Below are 7,857 nucleotides of genomic sequence, written 5' to 3'. Positions count from 1 at the left end.
AAGAGTCTTGATAAGAGGGAGGCAGGAGGTTAGATAGATAGAAGGCAACATGATGACAAAGGCAGAGATTTGAAGATGCTACCCTGCTGGTTTGGGAGGAAGGAGCCAGGAACCATGGAATGCAAAGAATGCAGCTGCAGAAGCTGGAAAAGGGGAGGAACTGCATTCTCCCCTGGAGCTACTGGAAGGAACCATCCCTGCTAATTTTCAGCCCCGTGAGACCAGTTTCAGAGTTCTGACCTCCAGAACTGTAAGATAATCAGCTTGTGTTGTTTTGAGCCACTAATTTAGGGCTCATTTGTTGCAGCAGCCACAAGAAGCTGATACACGTCCCAAGAATTCAGTTACCCACGTCATTCACGTGCATTCTGAGAATGGAGAATCGAGGGCAAACCTCTCCTTACACTGGACATTTCTTAGGATTTCTTGAGCTTTTCCTTTCCCTTAATAGGGTGCAGCATTGCAATCAATCAAACCACCAAAAGACAGGAGCATCTTTCATTCCATTAGAGCAAAGTAGGATGCGGGTGACAATTAGCCTTTGCTCCCATCCTTCTCTTTCTCTCTTTTCTTCCCTTGCTGAAATGGTCTTCTGTCTCCACAATTGGATCCACTGCCTGCTCTGTGCTTCTCCACTTCAGATCCCTACCCATTTAATATCAGCTGCACCGCGATTTCCACCAGTCCCTTGGAAATTAATTTAGTTACTTTCCCACGGAGACGTCATTTCTTACTTCAAAGTGCCCACTGCTGAGGCTTAGCCCCAGGCCAAGTCCACAGACGCAGAGCGTGCGAGCGTGCGATGAGAGCCCTGGCCCCGCGGCTGTCCTGCAGACCATGTTCGTAATTGATGCTCCGAGCTGGCTTCCTAAGTGGAGATATGAGCTCTGTCCTCTGGAAATTCTGCATGTCACTGTGAATCTGTGCATTTGTCAATATGATTGATCAACTGAAGTGAAAGGAAAAAAGAGATGCCTGTCCTTAAAATGAAATAAAACGGTACGATTTAGATGTGGCGGCTCTCGAGAAAGGTGTGCACCTGTGGATTTATAGCACCTATCCATCCCGTCTTCATTGCCTGATTTTCTGCATAGGATCTCTTGTGTAAGGACATCCTGGGTGAGGGGGGGAGCCCCAAGACATCTCTCTCAGACCTTCCTCTCTCGAAGCCAGGGAGCAGGGATTTCTTACATTCTAAGCCGTCCACACGATGAATTTTTAAATCTTGGATTTTTTATAAAAGATCAGGATCAAAAAGAAGCTCTGCTGGATGAGATGTACAATGGGGCCCCACTGGCCTGGGAACAACAGCTTCCCCGGAGGGCAGAGTAACTTCAAGATCCTGACAATTCTAAGACCAGATTTTGAGACACAGAGGCCGATTCACAGACTATTCTGTGCTGGAGCTGGACCTTCACGGGGGATGTTCCCCAACTTGCTGTTTTTGTGTTAAAAATTCAGTCTCTTAAGATGCCTTCATCTTCCACACCAGGGCTTCTCAGACTCAGCGCTATTGACACGTGGGGCTGAACCATTCTCTGTGGTGGGGCTTCCTGTGCACTGTGGGGTGTGGAGCAGCATCCCTGGTCTCCACCCATCAGATGCCAGTAGTCCCAACTCCTTAATTATGACCATCAAAAATACCTCCAGATATAGCCAAGTGTTCCCAGGGGGCAGAATCTTCCTTGACTGCAAAGTATGCCATAGATAGATAGATGATTGATAGGTAGATGGAGATAGATAGATGATAGATACATAGATAGACATATAGATGATATATAGATAGATAGATGATTGATAGGTAGATGGAGATAGATACATGATAGATAGATAGATAGATATATAGATAGATAGATAGATGATATATACAGAGATAGATGATTGATAAGTAGATGGAGATAAATAGGTGATAGATAGATAGATAGATAGATAGATAGATAGATAGATAGACAGACAGAGACACGGGTAAATGATAGATAGAATCTGTCATGCTAAGGCAGGCTTCTCGACCTTCGCACTCTTGACGTTTGGGGCTGGACCATTCTCTGTGGTGGAGACTGTCCTGTGAACTGTAGGGTGTGGAGCAGCATCCCTGGTCTCCACCCGCAGATGCCAGGAGCACAGCCTCCAGTTGTGACAAACAAAAATGTCCCCAGACATTGCCAAATGTCCCCTGGTGGGAGCACAATCACCTCCAGTTGAGAAACACTGCACAAGAAAAGGGATCCTTTCAATGTAAAAAGTATCAACATGCATGTGCACACACACCTGCCTACACCGTGGTCCTGAGCCCCATCTCTGTGCCTGGTCCACACTAGAAGCTCTGTGTGCATTCCGGTCATGTTCAGCAGATGCCACTTTCATCCTTCCCATCCCCAGGACCTGAGGCTCCCTCATAGGGATTTGATTCTGTCTCCTGAATCCCTGCAGAGAGAGCAAATCCCTAGCATTGGGGCAGCATTAGGGGGATAAAGCATCCTCATACACATAGATACAGTAAATGATCCCTGAGGATGTGGGGGTGTCCAGTACCCCCTAACTGAGAATAGAGACCCCACCCTGCTGCATCCCTAGAGCACAGAGCTGTGCATTGGTGCCGACTCTACAGGAGGGGTGTCTGCTTATCTTAACTGCACCCATCTTGATTTTTCAGGCAATCTGGGTTTAAAGGAGGGTGTTTCTAGAATTGAGGCTGATATAGAGAATGGGGAGTGCTTATTTTACTCCTGGGTCTGAAGTAGGCTGGACCCTGAATTCCAGATGCCCCTGAGTTGAACAGGAAAGTGAGATTTCCTCCATCCTGAAGGGGAGAGAATTTGTCCCACAGAGGGACTGTTTGGCCATGACCTCCTGTGTGGACAGCCGGTTCCTAGAGACTTCAGCACGAGACGCTCTAAGGAAATTGTGCGGGGATGGGGGTCCATTCAGCATTTTCCTTCCCGTTGGAGAAGATCCGTAGCCAGTCTCCTACACAAACACAGACCCCAAAGAAGAATGAGAGGCTGGAATCCTTGTTCAGAGTGAGAAACTAGAGGTGAATAAAATACACTATTCCTGAGGACATTTAATGCATTTGCCTGGGTTTGGTGATTTAAACCCTAAGGCTGCATGAGGACAACCAGAGACCCTAAATGTAGCCACTGGTTCCCACTAAATTCTCCCTCTCCAAACCTCATGTCTTCCATTTTCTTATGAGAAACAGTGAGATTTAATTGAAAAGATATTTGAGTTTGGGGTCAACAGAGAGCCTGAGATTCTAGATAATTTATTGAATTATTTTGAGAAGGTCTATGAATTTACTTATTGACTTATTTATTGTTTCAGCGAATATTGGGTGTCACTATGTGCCAGATAATGGTTTTGCACTGGATATACAGCTTCAACTGAGATACAAAGCAAAAGGGAAAGACAGACAATGGGCAAGGAAATATATATAGAGAGAGAGAAATAGAAATGGATACGGATAAAGCTAGAGCTGGGAATATGGATATGGGCATAGACAGCTATAGATACAGATGTAGGTGTGGAAATGGATGTGGATGTAGGTATAGGAGTAGGATATGGATGTAGGATAAAGATATAATGGTTGGCATGGATATAGACTCACATGTAGATACAGATATACATCTAGAAATGAATATATAGAGATATTACAGATATAGATGTGGGTATAGATATAAAAATGGATATAAATGTGGATATAGATATGGATATGTATGTAGATATAGATGTAGACATGAAGATGGTCATAGATTCAGATGTAGAAATACACACATCTTAGTAGACAGAGAAATCGATATAGATATAGAAATGGATTTGGATATAGATATAGAATCAATATAGATATAGATATAGAAATGGATTTGGATATAGATATAGAAATGGATTTGGATATAGATATAGAATGGATATAGATATAGAAATGGATTTGGATATAGATATAGAAATGGGTTTGGATATAGATATAGAATCAATATAGATATAGAAATGGATTTGGATATACATATAGAAATGGATTTGGATATAGATATAGAATCAATATAGATATAGATATAGAAATGGATTTGGATATACATATAGAAATGGATTTGGATATAGATATAGAATGGATATAGATATAGATATAGAAATGGATTTGGATATGAATGTGTGTATATAGATATGTAGATGTAAATACATGTAGATGTGGATCTGAATATGGATATAAACATGAACATAGTCAGAGAATGATGAGAACCCAGGAGAAAAATGAAGTCTAGTGAGGAATAGAAGCAGATGGAGAGAGTTGATAGAGGGTCAGAGAAGGGTGACGTTTAAGCACAGACCTCCCTGATGAGAGGGAGTGGGTCATCCCTATATCTGGGGGCAGAGTGCTCCGTTTGGGGAGAACAGGACGTGCAAAGGCCCTGAGGCAAGGGTTGGCTTGGTGATTCCAGAAGGAAAGGAGACCTGTGTCAGTAGAGTGTAGTGAGGAGAAGTCCAGGAGAAAGACGTGACTCTGGTTGAAAAGGTTTCTCTCTCCATTGGCTGTAGCATCTGGGAATCTAGGGTAACAAGGGGCATTTGCAGTGAAAGGGAAGAAAGGGGACAGTTGATGGGGCTGAGCCTGAAGAGACCAGGAAAGGATGGAAGACAGGTTCTTGGTGGGGGGACAGCCATTGGTGAACAATGCAGAGAGCTCCTTGTGATGTTGAAAGAGGGCTCTTTGCCTCAAACCACACCCTGAGAAACCAGAGGTCCCTTGACGGCAGAAGTTGGAAGGGAGGGGCTGGTTTGGACAAAAGAAGATGGATTTTATTGTGGAATTACTGAATTTGAAGGAGCCATCCAAATGTAAACACCTGGTCTTTATTTGATATTATAAACATCTCAAGGTGCTTCAGGTGTGTAAATGTGCATGCATGTGTGTATGCATATGTGTGCCTGTGTGAAAATGTGTGCATGCCTTGCGCATATGTGCACTGCATGTGTGTTTGTGTTCACGTGTGTGTGCATGTATGTGCAAGTGAGTGTGTATGTGTGCATTATGAATGTGTGTCCAAAAGTGTGGACATGACTATGCATGTGTAAATGTATGTGTGCATGAGAATGTGTGTGTGCATTTTATTCACATGTGTGCACGCATGCATGGATGTGTGTGCATGAGTAAATGGATGTGTGCAGATGTGTTGTGCATGTAGACATTTATATGCATATATGTGCATGCATGTGTAAATGTATGTGCATGAGTGTGTGAATGCTTGTGTGCAATGCATGCATGAATTTATGTTCACAATGTGTATACATGTGTGAAGGCGTGTGCACGAGTGTGTATGTATACATTCATGTGTGAATATGTGTGCATACATGTATGCATGACTATACATGTGTGATGTATGTGTGCCTGTGAGAAACACATGATTTTATATGCACATGTGTTCATGCATGCATGAAGGTGTGCATGAGTAAATGTATGTGTGCACTGCATTTATATGCATATATGTGCATGCATGTGTGAGTGTGTGTGTGCACGTGTGCAATGTGTGCATGCGTTTATGTTCCCATGTGTGCATGCATGTGTGAATGGATGTGCCTGGGGATGAGTGGATGTGGAGAAAACAGAGCTGCAAAGAGGAGAAAGACCGAGACCCTGCACAAGGGGGTCCTCCCTTTGTGTGGAAGAGTTAGTTGTGCGCACAGGTGAGAGAAGAGGGGACGGAGGAGGGAAGGGTCCCATCCAGGTGCACATGGAGACAGCTCTGGAATCCTCTTGTTGAGCTCCACCTCAAAGGTCGAGAGAATCACAGTTGAAAATGATAGAAAATATGATTTGGACCCACCAGCGCTGTCCAGCCGCCCGGCTGCAAACACGGGACAGGAGTTTGGCTGAGAGGCTGGCGTTGGAGGTGAAGATGCTCTGCAAGGAGGCTGTCCTGAGATCTCGGAGGGAAGCTGTCATTGCTGGAGAAGGAGCGGACGGCTGAGGACAGAGAGCAGCCGTGCGTCCGGCAGGAAGGCACAGGAAGCCGCTACAAAGGTACGTTTGCAACTGAGCACAGGAACCCCAAAAAGACCCTCTTTCCAAAAATAGTTTGTCGGCAACCTGGGACTGAAAAGCCACTGTGTTCATTCAAGGTGGCTGGAGATGAATCCAGACTGATATCAGGGCTGAGCGTCTTGTCGCCAATTTTTCTATGTGGCTTCTCCTTCCTTCCACGGGACAGTCTCAACCCTGCTCTGGTATCAGCAGCTGCAACATGTGTCAGATAAAGCATTTGTTCCTGTTGCCGCAGAGGATTGCAGAGTCCGAAGCCCCAGCGTTATCCCTTCGTCACCGCTAAATGCCAGCGATGGAGCACTTACCTGCACATTCTCACCCCTCATTTTGTTTACTCCCTTAGAAGAGAAACATTTCATTGTCCCCACCAGCCAGCCCACAACCCAAACCTGGCGTAGAAGAAATGGAAGAAATCTTGCTAAAAACCGAAAGTAGAGGGTCAAGAAGGGAAGAGAAAGATGAAATCCTATCTTGGCTCCAAATCACATTTTTTGTCACTGGGTTAATGTTGTCACGTTCTCCGTGTTCGGAAATGATAGGACTATTGCTTTTGTCATTGCATCGGTCATTGTGGGAGGTGTCTTTCCTGGACGGTGATATTGCTGTGATTGTATTTTATGCTGTTTTTACAAAGATGGACCAGCCTGAACCCCCTCATCTGGAAAGAAAATTACATCTTCAGATGAAGAGCCGCCGTCCATCCTTTGCCCGATGTGTGCCTGAAATTGTGGTAGACCCTTACGCATATGTTCTTACTCGATATGCATGAGCGTCTCACGAGGGAGGTTTCATTTGACCCACTTTACAGGTGACAAAACAGAGCCTCAGTCAGTGGGTTCTTTGCACATGATCACCTACAACCACTTTCGACAGAACTCATTTCACTTGACATTTTAAAAATTAGTTATCATTCCTGATGCCCTTAATGGCAATTATAAAAATTAAATCAGGGCTTAGCATATTATGAAGTTGAAATTCTCAACATTTTTTTCCAAAACAACCACGAAAACACCTGACATTTTGGATGCGATGTTTTAATTATCATTAAAAATATTATTTTTGTTCCTTATTCGTCTCTAAAAGCTCCACAGAGTAGAGAGGAGGTATTATGAACCTAAGAGTTGTATGTTTTTCTTAAAAGGTAACCTTGGGGCGATTTTTAGGTACTGAGGATCCAACGTCAATAAACTCTTTGTGAAAGGGCCAGATCGTAAATATTTTAGGCTCTGCAGACCAGAAAGTCTCTGTTGCAATGATTCCAGTGTGCCTTTGTTTCAGGAAAGCAGACATGGGCCATATGTAAATGAATGAATCAAGCCGTGTGCCAATAAAACTTTATTGACAAAAGCAGGACGGGGGCCGGATTTGGCCCACCTGCCGTAGTTTGCAGACACCGGCTTTTATGCATGTGGTGTTGCCCTCCCCAGATTCCCAACCCTTTCCTGTGGTATTCGGATGCTCATTCTCCCACCTGCAGAGAGCATTGACCGCTGCAGACTCTGAGCTGAGCATCCCCAAACCTTGGCCTAAGGGAGCTGCCTTGCTCGAGGTCTCACCTGCTCCCGTGGGGTGGGGGCAGCCTGCAACCCCTCATTGGTGCAAGGCCTGGCTCTCTGCACCCAGCCCTGCAGGAATCCCCAGTGCCAGAGCTCCCTGCGGGACAGCCAGAGCATCCTTTGTGACCAACTTCGCCAAGTCCTGCGTCTCTCGCCCCCTTACCGATGTTCTCCAGCTCACTCCCCTGTGAATTTCCTCCTGCATCCTACTACATACAGGAGACTTAATAAAGACTCGCTCCATAGAATATCTCTACCCACTGT

This window comes from Ceratotherium simum, chromosome Y, assembly GCF_057802395.1.
Source record: "Ceratotherium simum simum isolate JZ-2026a chromosome Y, ASM5780239v1, whole genome shotgun sequence".
NCBI classification, from domain to species: Eukaryota; Metazoa; Chordata; class Mammalia; order Perissodactyla; family Rhinocerotidae; genus Ceratotherium; species Ceratotherium simum.
This window is presented reverse-complemented; position numbering follows the sequence as displayed.